Consider the following 16,380-nt stretch of genomic DNA (forward strand, 5'->3'; position numbering starts at 1 on the left):
TATATATATATATATATATATATATATACACACACACACATGTGTATCTATAAATGATCAGGGTTAGTTTCATCTATCTTAATACATGTGATTTCTTTTATAACAATTCAGGGTAATAAAAAAGCTAAAAAGGGAAAGTCATAACTTTTAGAATTTTCTTTCTAGGTCTTATACTACTGTCTTTCTTTTTAAGTTGCTGAATATTTTAATCAATTGAGGGAAATTTAAAGATTTCCTGAATTACTATGACATATGATGTAAGCTCACATGCATCTGTGATTCCATACATACAAACAATTTAAACATTTCAAAGTAATTCACTTATTAATGAACATAGCTAACTATAGCTTTATACTAAGCTTACTAAGGTAATTTACAAAACGGAAAGGCTCTAATCTAACATTTTCAAGTTGAGCTTTGTTATAAAAGACAAAATAATTTACTACATTTGTAAATTAATTAGTACATACTTGGAAAATGTATGCTTGATCTTTTTATAACTCTTGAAGTACAGTGTGATATAATTAACATGAATTATTTTCTTCTATATTTATCAGATTGTCCACTGTTTTTCCCCCCATGGGTTCAAATGTTCATCTTATTTTGAACCATAATGAAAGAATTCAGTTCTCCCATTCCTCTGTGGGCAGAAAGGATCAGATTGTAAACTTTTTCAAGAAAATGAATTTTAAGAGAGCTTTTTAAAAAGTATTCACTCCTGGCCTTTCACATACCCACCATTTTGAGCTATGCAGTTTTCAATTGCTCTGTATGCTATAAAAAGAATTAATTTAAATGAAAGATTCCTTCTAAAGACAAGAGGTATATGTCAAGGAGAACACTTAAGGACCCAAACCCAAAGACTTTGGTTTCATTGGACCTCTCTGTTCCCACATAGATAATCAGCATGATTTAGGGTTACACTACAAAGAAAAATGGACCATCTCCATGCTTTGTGTGGTTCATCTTGCATCAGCTTAAGAATTTTACCTTTAACAGCACATTTTTAGCCCATTCTCTGGCTAGAGAGGAATAAGGCAAATCCTCCCATCCTGGAATAGCCATTTCTCCCTCTAAAGCCCCACTGCTTCCAAATAGAGGCCTGACATTTTGTGATCCCATCCTGGTCGCCAAATGTATCAGCAAAGCCATATTCACAATGCCTATGGAGATTACAGATATGCTGATATAATTATCCATCACAAAATAACATCATGCTTGCCATATGGGGGAATAAACTAGAAAATTCATTAAGATACCAAAAGACTGAGTCCCAAAACCACAAAGTGAAAGCCATCAGAGTAGTTATGACATTGGCACAGGTAGATAAAGTAGAAAGCACCCACATATTCAAGCCTTTAAAACAGAACAGGCTACCTCAGGCAAAGATCCTCCTCTCCCCACTCACAGCAACCACCCAGCATCCGGGAAGTGCACTCCCAGCAGCTCCGGGCCCTGGCAGTCCTCAGCAGGAGTCCTTAGCAGAAATTCTGGCTAACTCAAAAAGGGCTTCGCGCTGCTGCTGCCTCTGCTGCTGCTCCCGCTGTCACCACCACCGCCAGCCACTGCAGGAACTCTAGTTTGGCTTCCGCTTCCTCTTGCTCCGCCCCTTCCTGCTACATCAGCAAATCCAATGGGGCATGGAAGATCTTTAAATCCCACAACACTTACATATGGCTAGGCCACCCTGCCTAGTATTTCTTTTCATTAATTCCCTTGATATTCTGGAGCTTTCTTCTTCCAAATGAATTTTATTGCTATTTTTTCTAGCTTTATAAAGGTATATTTATTGGTATGGCACTAAATATGTAATCTATTTTAGGTAAATTTGTCATTTTTATTAAATTAGTTCAACTCAGACATGAACAATAGATGTTTTTTCCAATTAGTTGGATCTTACTTTATTTGTGTAAAGTGTTTCGTAGTTTTCTTCATATAGGTCCTAGGTTTGTTTTGGCAGATTGATAGATTCCCAAATATTTTATAATGTATGTAGTAACTTTAAATGGGATTTCTCTTTCTATCTCTTGCTGTTGGATTTCTTTAGAAATATATAGGAATGCTGAGGATTTATGTGGGTTTATTTTATATCATGCAACTTTGCCAAATTTATTCATTGTTTCAAGTAGTCTATTACTTGATTCTCTAGGATACTCTATGTATATAATCATATCATCAGCAAAGAGTGATAGCTTAGTCTCTTCTTTGCCTAATTTGATTCCTTTGATTTCTTTTTCTTCTCTAATTGTTACTGCTAATATTTCTAGTACCAGATTGAAGAAGGGGGATGATAGTGGATATCCTTGTTTCACCCCTGATCTTGTTGGAAATGCTTCTAGCTTATTCTCATTACATATAATACTTGCCCCTGGCTTTAAATATATGTTACCTATTATTTTAAGGAAGACTACATTTATTCCTATACTATCTAGTGTTTTTAATAGGAATAGATGTTGTATTTTGTCAAAAGACTTTTCTGTATTTATTGAGATAATCATGTGGCTTCTGCTAGTTTTATTGTTGATATGATCAATTATACTGATGATTTTCCTAATATTAAAACATTCTTCCATTCCTGGAATAAATCCTACTTGATCAAAGTGTATTATTCTTATGACAAGTTGCTGTACTCCTTTTGCTAATATTTTATTTAAAATTTTTGCATCTATATTCATGAGGGAAATCAGTCTCTAATTTTCTTTCTCTGTTTTATCTCCCCCTGATTTAGTATCAGTAGCATGTTTGTGTCATAAAAATAATTTGATAGGACTCCTTCTTCACTAATTTTCCTAAATAATTTGTAGAGTATTGGAATTAATTATTCTTTAAATGTTTGATACAATTTTCTCATAAATCTATCAGGCCATGTACATATTTTCCTAGGTAGTTTGCTGATGGCTCATTTAATTTCTTTTTCTGAGATGGGGTTTATTTAGGTAATTTACTTCCTCTTCAGTTAATCTGGGCAATTTATATTTTTATAAATATTCATCCCTTTCACTAAGATTGTCAAATTTATGTACATACAATTTGGCAAAATAATTCCTAATTATTGTTTTAATTTCCCCTTCATTGGAGGTAGATTCAACCATTTCATTTTTGATACTTGTAATTTGATTTTCTTCTTTCTTTTTTATCATATTGCCTAAGTATCTATCAATTTCATTTTTTTTCATAAAACCAGCCCTTACTTTTATTTATTAATTGAATAGTTTTCTTAATTTCAATTTTATTAATCTCTCCTTTGGTTTTCATTATTTCTAATTTAGTATTTAATTGGGGATTTTCAATTTGTTCTTTACCTAGCGTTTCCAATTGCATTCTCAATTCATTAACCTCCACTTTCTCAAATTTATTCATGTATGCATTTAGGTATTATAAAACTTCCCCTAAGAACTACCTTAGTTACATCCAACAAGTCTTGGTATGTTGTCTCATTATTGTCATTCTCTTGAATGAAATTACTAATTGTTTCTATAATTTCTTGTTTGAACCACTCTTTCTTTAGGATTAAATTTTTTGTTTCCAATTATTTTTAGTCTGCCTTTCTATGGCCCTTTATTGCATATGATTTTTATTGCATCATGATTTGAGAATGATGCATTTAATATTTCTGACTTTATGCACTGAATTGTGAGGTTTTTATGCCCTAGTACATGGTCGATTTTTGTGTATATGCCATGTACCACTGAGAAGAAGTTGTATTCCTTTTTATTCCCATTCACTTTTCCCCAGAGATATATCATATCTATCCTCTCTAAAATTCTATTCATCTCCTTAACTTCTTTTTTTTATTTTGAGGTTAAATGTATCAAATTCATAAAGGGGGTAATTTAGTCCCACCACTAGTATTGTTTTGCTGTCTATTTCTTTCTCTAATTCATTTACCTTCTCCTCTAGGAATTTGAATGCTATACTACTTGGTTCATATATATTAAGTAATGATATTGTTTTATTCTTGATGGTACATTTTAGCAGGAAATAGTTTCCTTTCTTATCTCTTTTAATTAGATCTATTTTTGCTTTTGCTTTATCTGAGATAAGGATTACTACCCCTGCCTTTTTTACTTTAGCTGAAACATAATATATTCTATTCCAGCATTTTACCTTTACCCTGTGCATATCCCCTTGTTTCAAATGTGTTTCTTATAGACAGCATATTGTAGGATTATGGTTTTTTATCCTATCTGCTACCTGCCTCCATTTTATGAGAGATTTCATCCCATTCACCTTCACAGTTATGATTACTATTTCTGTCTGAAGTGAAGGGCAGGAGGGGTCCCAAAAAGCCACACTTCAGCTGACCAGCCGGAGCTCCCAAAGCCCAGGGTGGTGGAGCCAGCACACACTAAGAAAACAGGCCCAGGTGGGCCTTAGCACCACCAGAGGGTTCTGTGGACACCAACTCCACTTGCTGCCAACTGCTGAGCCTGCCTGAGCTGTAGCCCAAGGATATAGAGGCAGAAATCTGAGATATATATCGTTTACCTAGTTCAGGTATATGTAAATTGTTGCTTTCCTTTAGTAAAGCAGATCTAAGAACCTGTATTGGCAGTCACCCTGGGGGTGCTGGGGTGCTTGCTGCTACACAGTTCTAGCTGTTTCACCTTACAAAATATCAAATTCCAATCCCTCCAATCTTTCAACGCAGAAGCTGATAGGTCCTGTGTAATCCTGACTGTAGTTCCACAATATTTGAATTATTTCTTTTTTGGCTGCTTGCAGTAGTTTCTCCTTGACCCTGTAATTCTGGAAATTGGTTACTATATTTATTGGAGTTTTCAATTTGGGATTTCTTTCAGGAAGAGTCCAGTGAATTCTTTTGATAACTTTTTTACCCTCTGATTCTAGGACTTCAGGACAGTTTTCTTTGACAATCTCTTGAAAGATGTTATCCAGGCTGTTTTTTCCATCATGGCTTTCTGGTAGACCAATAATTCTTAACTTTTCTATACTGGATCTGTTCTTCGGGCCAGTTATTTTTCCAGGGAGGTATTTTACACTTTCTTCTAATTTTTCAATTGTCATGTTTTGTTTGACTGACTCTCGGTGCATCATAGAGTCCTGAGCTTCCATTTGACTGATGCTAATATTTAGTGAATCATTTTCCTTGTTTAGTTGTTTTTTTTAAGCAATTGGGGTTAAGTTACTTGCTCAAGGTTACACGGCCAGTTATTATTTCTGGGTGTGGTGCTGAGTATCTGAGCCCGGATTTGATCCAGGTCATCCTGACACTGGAGCCGGTGCTCTTACTCGCTGAGCCACCTGGCCGCCCCCCTTGATTAGTTTGTGAAGCTCTTTTTTAGGGAGTGATTTTCTCCAGTTAGGTTTTGATTCTCCTGTCACAGTTCACAAATTTTACTTTTTAAGGATTTGTTTTCTTCAGTGAGATTTTTTTTCCAATTTGGTCACTGTAGATTTAAATTTATCTTCTACCTCTCTAATTTGGCTTTTTAAATCTTTCTTGACTTCCTCCAATAATGGTTTTTGGGCTTGAGACTAGTTAGTATTGCCTTCTGTGGTCTCAGGTGTGAGTATAGAGTCCACGTTGATCTCTGTATTAGGTTGTTCTTGCTTGGTATAATATGCTCAGAATGATTTTCTTCCCTTTCCCTTCTCCTTCTCAACTCCCTTCTTTCCCATTGTGGTTTCCTATTTCCTAATTTCTCAGTTGGGGAGCTAAGGGTCTGGTTGTTGTCTTTATGTGCTGTAGTCCCTGCATGTCTAGACTAAGGCCAAGGCTAGGATTCCCCTGAGTTACCCTGAGGCTCACAGAGTAATCTGTTGGTGGTCTGGCTGCTTCATATTTCTGCCTCTATATCCTTGGGTTACAGCTCAGGCAGGCTCAGCAGTTGCCAGCAAGTGGAGTTGGTGTCCACAGATTCCCCTGGTGGTGCTAAGGCCCACCTGGGCCTGTTTTCTTAGTGTGTGCTGGCCCCACCACCCTGGGCTTTGGGAGCTCCTGCTGGTCAGCTGAAGTGTGGCTTTTTGGGACCCCTCCTGCCCTTCACTTCAGACTCCTTATTGCCTCAGTTACACCCTTTCTCAGTGACTCCTTGCTTAGAAAAGTTACTGCTTCCATTCACCCATCTTGCCTATGCAATTGTTTTTAAACTTTTGTGTTCCAGATTTTTTCTCTTCTTCCCTCCTCACCCTCCCCCAAACAGAAAGATAAACAATTCAATATAGGTTGCACATGTGCAGTTACCCAAATCATTTCCACAGTAGTTATATTGTGAAAGACTATCTCTATTTCTCTATATACTATCCCACCCCTACTTATTCAATTTTCTCCTTTCAATCTATCCCTTTTCAAAAATGTTAGCTACTAACTACTTTCTCCCCCAATCTTCCCTCCCTTCTATCAGCCCCCCTCTTATCCCCTAAACCCATATTATCCTGTAGGCTAAGATACCCAAATGAGTGTGCATGTTATTCCATGCTTAAGACAAATTCAATGAGAATAAAGTTGTCCTGTTCTCTTTCACCTTCCTGTTCTTCCCCTCTACTGTAAGAGTTTTCTCTTGTCTCTTTTATATGAGATAATTTACCTAATCTATCTCTCCCTTTCTCCTCCTGGTAAATTCATATCTCACTTCTTAATTTTTTTTAGAATCATCCCTTCATATTCATCCTGTGCCCTCTGTCTATGTATACATGAACATACATATGCCCACACTCACATATATATTTATATACACATACATACATATATCTGGGTGTTATTTATACACACACACACACAAACTCACACACACACATTCCCTTTAACTATCCTCCTACTGAGAAAAGTCTTATGTGTTAAGATTATCTTTTTTCCATGTAGAAAGGTAAACAGTTTAACTTTAATAAGTTCCTTATGATTTCTTTTCCCTGTTTACCTTCTCATGTTTGCCTTAGTTCTTGTATTTGAAAGTCCAATTTTCTGTTCAGCTCTGGTTTTTTCATCAAAAATGCTTGAAAGTCTTCTATTTCATTCAATGACCATATTTTCCCCTGAAGCATTATATTCAGTTTCACTGAGTAGGTGATTCTATGTTTTAGTCCTAGCTCCTTTGACCTCCAGAATATCATTTCCCAAGCCCTTCAATTCCTTAATGTAAAAGCTCATAGGTCATTTGTTATTGTGATTGTGTTTCCACAATAGCCAAATTGTTTCTTCCAGACTGCTTGCAGTATTTTTTCCTTGACCTGGGGACTCTGGAATTTGGCTATAATATTCCTAGGAGTTTTATTTTTTGGATTTTTTCAAGAGGTAATTGGTGAATTCTTTCAGTTTCTATTTTGCCCTCTGTTTCTAGAATATTAGGGAAAATTTGCTTAATAATTTCTTGAAAGATGGTGTCTAGCTCTTTTTTTTGTCATGACTTTCAGTAGTCCAATAATGTTTAAATTATCTCTCCTGCATTTATTTTCCAGGTCAGTCATTTTTTTCCAATGAGATATTTCACATAGCCTTCTATATTTTCATATTTTTGGATCTCTTTTAAAGTGTCTTGATTTCCCATAAAGTCATTAGCTTCCAATTTTTCCAATCTAATTTTGATGGAGTTATTCTCTTCAGTGAGTTTTTGAAATTCCTTTTCCATCTGGCAAATTAGGCTTTTTAAGGCATTCTTCTCCTCCCTGTTTTTTTGGGCCTCTTTTATCTTTCGAGTTACTCTATTTTAAGGTGTTTTTTTCTCCAGTGTATTTTTGGGTTTCCTTTAGCAGCTTGCTGACTTGCTTTTCATGATTTTTTTTTCATCATTCTCATTTCTCTTTCCAATTTTTTTCTCCTTCTCTTAGTTGATTTTCAAAATCCTTCTTGAGCTCCTCCATGGGCTGTAATCAGTTCATATTTCTCTTGGAGGCTTTTGATACAGGAGTTCTGACTGTGCTGTCTTCCTCCCACTTCATGCCTTAATACTTTTTGTCCCCCCAAAAGGAGTCTATGGTCTGTTTATACTTCCTCTGCTTGTTCATATTGGCAGTCAATTACTTGACTTTTGAGCCCTTTGCCCCATAGAATTCTGCTTCTAGAATGGGGAGAGCTTTGTCCCAAATCATTGGGGTTTCACAGCTGCTGGAGCTATTAGGAGGTTGCCCTCTCTACAGCCCCAACAAGTTCTGGCAAACTGGCCACACACCACAGGACTACCATCAAAGACAGCAATCCAGATCCAAGCAGGTTAAAGCAAGAGTGATTACCCTCTAAATGTTTGCTTGTTCCCCCTTCAATCTACAGGCCAAGTGATCCTGAGGAAGCCACATGTTGGAGTTGCACAGCTGCTGAGCCTTTGGCCACTTCTTGCCCTGGGGGCAGGGGCCAGACCATGCTTCTCAGTTCCCCTCCCTGTTCCAACAGAGTTCCACACATACCTTTTACTTTGTCTTTAGCGTTTATGATTTGAGAAATCTGGAGACAGTCACAGCTGCTGTTGATCCTCTCCTGAAGTCATCCCTGGCAGCTGCTGGTCTGGGCCACCCTGTTGCTGGAGCTGCAGCTCATTCAGGACTGTGCTTGCCTCCCAGCCCTGCTTCAATTAACCTTTCCTGTCAGCCTGCCAGGCTGCCTTCAGCAGGAGATTTGTTTCTCTCTCTCATTGTGTGTTCTGTAGCTCTAAAATTTGTTTAGATTCATTTTTAACACATGTTGGAAGTGATTGGAGTAAGAGCTCATGCCCAAATTTTGCTTCTACTCTGCCATCTTGGTTCTGCCCCTAACCTACTTGCTTTTTTTTTTTTTAAGCAATTGGGTTAAGTAACTTGCTCAAGCTTACACAGCCAGTTATTTCTGGGTGTGGTGCTAAGTATGTGATCCTGGATTCAATACCAGGTCATCCTGACTCTGGGGCCGGTGCTCTTCCTCACTGTGCTACCTGGCCATCCCACCTAACCTATTTCCAATGAATAAAAAGATATGTTTTTAAAAATTCAAAGTTTTACAAAGACTTGTACACAGAATATATCAATTGTTGTTTGGAACTCAAAGCACTTTGCAACTCTCCCTGTCTTCCTCATCTCTATATTCATTAGTCCTCCTTGTCCCAACTATTGTCCAGAGAACTCAGTCTACTTCCTGTTCCCTAATATGATACTACCCTTCCTGTCCCAGTTCCTTTGTACTGTCAGGCCCCTATGCCTGAAATGCTGTTCCTATTCACTCCTGCCTCTTGAAATCATTTGTTTCCCTCAAGACTCAGCATAAAGACTACTTTATAGGGGGTCTTTTGTGCTTTCTCTTGACTCCTGCGTCCTCTATAGTTCCTGTGTATCTATTTTCTATGTGTCTTGAAGAGATCTATAAATATGCATTCTGTTTCTCCTGTTATGCTGTAAGTTCCTTGAAGACCAAAGCGATCTGGCTTTTGTCTTTGTATCCCTGGCATATAGTTCGAAACCTACAACACAGCAAATATTTGATTATTTATTATTGGTTAATTGATTGGGAGAGGCATGACAGCTTACCATTCTTACCACTCCTCAAACAAAAATCACAGTCCTAAAATGAGTTTTCTCCTAATAGAATGTAACCTTCTTGAGAGAAGAGACATTTCATGTTTCTCTTTGCATTCCCAGTAGCTAGCATACAACAGGCACCTGACTGATATCTTCTCATTCATTCATGGATATAAGGTGTATGTTTGTAACATCTAGATGATAAACCTAGAGGAAACCCCTGAAGTCTTCTAATCACAAGTCATTTTGTTACAGATAAGAAAACTAAGGCCTATGGAGCTTAAATGATGAGATAGTGATCAAACAGGTAATAAGCATAAAATGCAAGATTTGGACGTAGTTTCTCTGATTAGAGAACTCATGTACTTTCCCCTATTGTATCATAATTAAGAGCAATAATTCTGGTAGAATTTCTATATGTGCATACAAATGACAACAGCAAGGGAAGATGGACTGTAGGATAACCAAGTATTTCCATGAAGAAAACTGTTCATATCCTTTGACCTAGTAATTCCACTACATGAGTTGATGCAAAATGAAGTGAGTAGAACCAGAATAGCCTTGTACATAGTAACAGCAATAATGTGTAATCATTAACTTCGAAAGGCTTAACTACTTTTAGCAATAAAACAATCCAAGGCAATTCTGAAACTCATTAATAAAAACGCTACCTATCTCCAGGAAAAGAACTGATGGAGTCAATGCAGATCAAAGCATACTCTTTTATTAAACTTCCTTTATTTGTCTTGTTTTCTTTCACAAATGACTAATATGGAAATATATTTTGCATAACTGCACATGTATAATCCATATCAAATTGCTTGCCTTCTAAAAGGGTGTAGCAGCAAGCACCCCAAGCGTCCTCAGGGTTTGGTGCCAACACAGGTTCTTGGATCTGCTTTGATAAAGGAAAGCAACTCAAAATGGGTTAACAAGCTTACTTTAATCAGTCAAACATGTATCATTTACCTAGTTCAGGGGAAGAAGGTCAGCACCCCGAACTTCAAAGTATACTGACAGAATTATCAAGACAGAAACAGATCAAGTAGACAGATTTCCAAATTGTCCAGCCATTACATCCATACCCAATCAACATCTGGGTTTCAACATCTGGGTTTTTCAAAGCTGGGGGCTCCGGACAATGGCTGAAGCCATATCCAATCACAGAACACTTCTCAAAGTGAGCCCCAAAACAAAGCCTCACATCAGGGCTTATATTATAGCCTTCTCCTGGCTCAGAGAATGTAACAACCTTTTGGACCCACTGGCCAATCAAAAAGTATCTATTGAAAAACAAGCCTCCCACCCCAGGCTCCAGGTGCACTTTAGCCTAGGGGCAGGGAAGATCTTTAAATTTACATTCCCATTACATTTGGCCCCAAGATCTTTCATGCCCATAGCATAGTCAATTTACTTTTGAATCAGCACTAAACATCTCTTAGGTCACATTTTCAAGACACAGAACTAAAGTTACCAAAGTGGCCACTGGGCCTTAAACATACACAAAGTACATAGCATTATCACTTCAATTCAAAACAAGAGTTCAAATAAAGTTCTGGGGGGGAGGGGTGTCCTTTCCCTCACACAGCTCCAGCCTCTGCTTCCAAGTACAGAGATGGGGCTGGGCAACAAAACCAACAAGGTAGGGTCAGTGGGAGTCCATGGCAATTCATCCCACCCACCATAGTCACAAGTCCATCCTCCCCCTGGGTCCCAAACTGTGGGATGCAGCAAGGAAACACATTCAGTGCCCCTGCTTTGCGGCTCAGTTCTTATCTTTTCCTGTGGCTGAATTACGAACTCCTGGGTTCCTTCTCCTCCCGCAGGCGGCAGCCACTCCTGGCTTCTGCCCAGGTCCCGATGCAGGCAGCTCACCATTCCTGCTCTCAGCTCAGCGAAGTCTGCATGCAGGCCATTCTTCTCTCCTGCTCCACGGCTCCACAGAATCACAGCTACCACAACTGGGAAACAAAAAATTATCCCAGCCCCCATACTTTCCTTTTACTCTGCAGATCCTGTTTATGACTTCATTTTGTAGCAGCAAGCACCCCAAGTGTCCTCAGGGTTTGCTGCCAACACAGGTTCTTGGATCTGCTTTGATAAAGGAAAGCAACTCAAAATGGGTTAACAAGCTTACTTTAATCAGTCAAACATGTATCATTTACCTAGTTCAGGGGAAGGTCAGCACCCTGAAATTCAAAGTATACTGACAGAATTATCAAGACAGAAACAGATCAAGTAGATGGATTTCCAAACTGTCCAGCTATTACATCCATACCCAAACAACATCCGGGTTTCAACATCTGGGTTTTTCAAAGCCAGGGGCTCCGGACAACGGCTTTCCAGAATCCATATCAAATCACAGAACAATTCTCAAAGTGAGCCCCAAAACAATGCCTCACATCCGGGCTTATATAGCCTTCTCCTGGTTCAGAGAATGTAACAACCTTTTGGACCCACTGGCCAATCAAAAGTATCTATTGCAAAACAAGCCTCCCACCCCAGGCTCCCGGTGCACTTTAGCCTAGGGGCAGGGAAGATTTTTAAATTTACATTCCCATTACAAAGGGTGCAAATAGAAAGAGTGGGAGGGAGAGAATTTTAAACTTACTTTTTTTTTAAGGAATGTATAAAATAATGTTAAATATAATTGGAAAAATAAAAAAAAATCATTGAGGCTTTGGGTGTAGTTGTTTTCACATTATTGTCTTCTTCTAAACTTGTGACTTAGACTTCCCTGCCACTGTAGTAGCTTTTGATGTTAAAGTTCTTTTTTGTAGTTTACTCATTTTTTCCAGCCAATATATTTTGACTTTGATCGATATGTTAGTGTTGGGCTCTGCTCTGCTCACCTTGGAGTAGTAAGGTACTCTTCCAAGCTTCAGGCTTTTTCAAGCTGCTATTTTTAAAACTAGCTCTGGTGGTCCACAAGTTTTCAGTGTTTCCAAAGTGTTATGATCTGGCAATTCTCTTCGGATCTGTGCTATGGTCTTTAACCCAGCAGTGCCCCTGCTTCCCTGAAGTCACAGGAATTAGTACTCCTCTCATCCCTGGAATTGTGACCAGTTCCCCTAGTCCCATGCCGTTATGATGACTAGTACTCCTCTCTGCCTTGGAATTCTGACCAGTGTGCCTGCTCTTTTGTGACCAACTACAAGTACTTTTCTCTGCCTCTTAACTGCCACATAGAAGTATGGCTCAGAACTGATTTGGCAGAGGAAGATGAAGAAGTAGGAGATCTATAAATGAGAAGTTACTGTGTGATTTCTTGCATGTTGCATGAATCCCAATTCCTATGTAGAGGATGTAGACATTGAGGTCAGACAACTTATCTGGGTAGGCATATTATACATAAAGCTCTGTTTGAACTATTCCCACTTCTTATTTAATTCCTTATATCTTCATTTAGTGGCCTTTACTCCTTTGTTCATCTTTTGTTTTTGAAGAACACCAATGATATCATGGGTGTTGTCTTGACTTGCCTATGAATTGGATTTAGAGAGAGAGAGAGAGAGAGAGTAGCAAAAATACATCAATCTCACTCTCTCTTCTGGACTCATCAAAGTTCGATGACAAAAGTCGGGATAACTTATGATGGCAAAGGATGACTGTGGCATCTTTGATGTCTGCCCAGACTCTAAGTTCTCCACTGTACTTGTTTCAGTCATTTTCATGGTCAGTGGAAAAAATTATTCTCATCTGCCCATTCCAATGGGGGAAGTCTTCACATACTTGGAATAGACATTCCTCTGCTGACCTATTAGTCTGAGACCTGTTGGTTAGCCTTACCCTGCATTAGCTTATCAGCCAAGACTTTTTTGCCAGAGTGTGGCCAATTCACATGCTACAGATTCTTAGAGCCACAGGTGAGAGTTAAGTAAAGGTGTAAGACAAAGATGGAGGAGCAACCATGAAGAGAACTCAGCAAGCCCTCATGCTAAAGATGCTAGTTGTCCCTGAGAACCCCGTACACTCTATGGAGTCACTCTAATCTCTATTTATACGACATCCAAATCTACTTATAGACATTTGACATCTCTGTACTGAATTCCAAATTCCTAACTCTCTAAATATTTAGTGAATTTCTTCACTTGGATGTCCAATACACAGCGCAAATTCACTACATTCAAATCAGATCTCATCTTCCCTGCTTACTTCATTCCTCCTTGTAATTTTCCTGATGATAGCACCATCATTGTTCTAAACACACAGTTTCTTGACCTAGGAGTCATTTTTACCTTTTGACTCTCATCACTTCACAATTCTTATAAATGCCTTCTCCATAATATCTCTCACATTTATCTCCCTTTCTTTCCTCAAAGCATGAAGAATCTTTGCCAGGCCTTCCTCACCTCTTGATCACCCTTACTTATCTTTCTCATCTCCAATTTAGCTTCCATGCAGCTGTAAAATTCATGATCCTAAAGCATACCTCTAATCATGTCACTCAGTTGTTCAAAAAGTATTATTGGTGCCACATTGACTTTAGGAAAACATGCAAATTCTTCTCCATACAAATTAAAATCCTTCTCAGTCAAATCTAACCTATCAAAGTTGATTACACATGCTCTATAATGTACTCTACATATAAGACAAACTGGCCTAATTGTTATTCCTCTTACACAAAAATCTGTGTCTTCTCTCTTTGACTTTGCCCCAGAGTACTCTCCTTTCACATCTTTGATTCTATAGCTTTTTTCAAAGCCAAACTCATGAAAGGTTCCTTCAAAAGGCCTCTCCTAATTCTTTCAGTCATTAATGTTGCATTCATGTGTATTTATTTTCTATACACCCTGTATTTACCCATCTGTAAATAGGTTTATACATCTAGTAGAATATAACTTCCTCAAATGTTGGAGACTCTATCCCATTTATATCAGTTTCTCCAGCAAATAATAATGCCTGCATTATGGTAAGCAATTAATCAATGCTTCTTGATTATTGATTTTTGATCAATGTGCTGTGTGGCTGGAAATGTCCATAGGTGTTCTGCCAAGCAGTGAAGTTAATAATATGTCTGAGCAAACTCCTTTGGCTTTTTAGGACATCATTTGGTAATCAATATTAGTAATTCTAATCCTATCTTCTAAATGGTTTACACTTCTTAGATATGTATGCCCAATACTTCCATTCTCAGTAACCTTATATATCAATCTCCAAACAGTTTTGACTGTGTATATGCTGAGATACCTTTTAAGAAGTCTGTGAATTCTATTTTGGTCATAAAATGTATCATCAGGAAATATTTGGGATGACCACCTGTGCTTTTTCACTTTTGTTCAAATCTTACTTCTTATCTGGTAGTTTTTCTGGTGACTTCTACCACTTGTGGTGGTAAAGAATTAGTTTTCTAGCAAACAAAAAGAACATTCAACAAGTCGCTATTACTGCTTTCCAAATATATCAGAAATTATCTCCAATTCTAAGAACCTCATGCAATGAATAAATCTACCATAAGTAATAAGTCTTATTTCATTTATACAAGGAAGAATACCTATAACCAAACCACAAGAAACTAAGAATGTAAATGAAGAAGCTAATAAAGATCAATCAAGGACAATAGAGATACTTCATTTGAAGAAAACTTTTGATTTTCATGTTGTGATTTAACAATTTCTAAGAGATTATCTCTAACTTTTCGCCTCGAATTTCTTGTGCATCACTGTTGCATGTTTTCTCACCCATTAGACTAAAGGATTCTTAGGAGCAGGGACTAGCTCTACCTTTGTTTCCTCAGGACTTGTTGAAGTGTTAGTCAAACAGCAGGAGTTTAATAAATATAAGTCTTGTTGACTTGCAAAAGATATAGGTAGGCCCTCCCTCGCTCACTCTCTCGCCCGCCCGCTCTCCCCAACAGCCTCGCGCGCGGTCGCCTCCCTCCCGCCAGCTCTCCAGGAGGAAGACGCTCCTCCGCACTCTAGACAGTAGCAGCGCCTAGATTCTCGGCTCTCCCTTCTCCCCGCCCCCGCCGGCCCAGGGACCAGACCGCGCTCCAGATCGTCTGCTTTGGAAAGATGGCCTCAGGAGTACAAGGAGCTGATGAAGTATGCCGCATTTTCTATGATATGAAGGTTCGGAAATGTTCCACACCAGAAGAAATAAAGAAAAGAAAGAAGGCAGTTATCTTTTGTCTCAGTGCTGACAAAAAATGCATCATTGTGGAAGAAGGCAAAGAGATCTTAGTGGGAGATGTTGGTGTAACCATTACTGATCCTTTCAAGCATTTTGTGGGAATGCTTCCTGAAAAGGATTGTCGCTACGCTTTATATGATGCAAGCTTTGAAACAAAGGAATCCAGAAAAGAAGAGTTGATGTTTTTATTCTATGGGCACCAGAACTAGCACCTCTGAAAAGTAAAATGATCTATGCAAGCTCCAAGGATGCAGTCAAAAAGAAATTTCCAGGCATTAAACACGAATGTCAAGCAAATGGACCAGAATATCTCAATCGGGCTTGTATTGCTGAGAAACTAGGAGGGTCCTTAATTGTAGCTTTTGAAGGATGTCCTGTGTAGATGATCATTCAGTGCCACAAGGTTGAAAAGCTTCCATGTTTAATATATCTTCTTGCTAAATATGTAAAACAAATATACTTAGGCCAGGGTTTCACTGAGGGGGCGCTGTCTTGTTCTAGATGAAACTAGATATTATATAAACCTGTATAAAATAACCCTAAATAAATCTAAAGTCTAAAGTTTCAAAAAAAAAAAAGATATAGGTAGAACAAAGTGACCTAAGTCATGATCAAGCTGAACATTTAACTAAGAATGCGATCTTTTTTTTCAAAAGTATGTCAAAATATGTTTACAACATGAAAACTCTCTAGAAAAGCATTAAGTAACACATATGCATTATTCATAAAAAAAATTCATAATATTTCCATGGAGATCTGTAAGTAGATTCTCTTCTAGGACTACAGTTTATATATACCAAATATCGT

At 38.1% G+C, this 16,380-nt stretch overlaps 1 pseudogene; it reads left to right on the top strand.

Moving 5' to 3' along the window:
- The first annotated feature begins 15,321 nt into the window (after positions 1-15,321).
- On the top strand, positions 15,322-16,151 carry LOC138169840 (destrin pseudogene; annotated as a pseudogene).
- Positions 16,152-16,380: the final 229 nt, after the last annotated feature.

This window comes from Petaurus breviceps, unplaced genomic scaffold (assembly GCF_028583685.1).
Source record: "Petaurus breviceps papuanus isolate PSGF00001 unplaced genomic scaffold, PetGlider_PUasm1.0 126, whole genome shotgun sequence".
Lineage (NCBI taxonomy): Eukaryota > Metazoa > Chordata > Mammalia > Diprotodontia > Petauridae > Petaurus > Petaurus breviceps.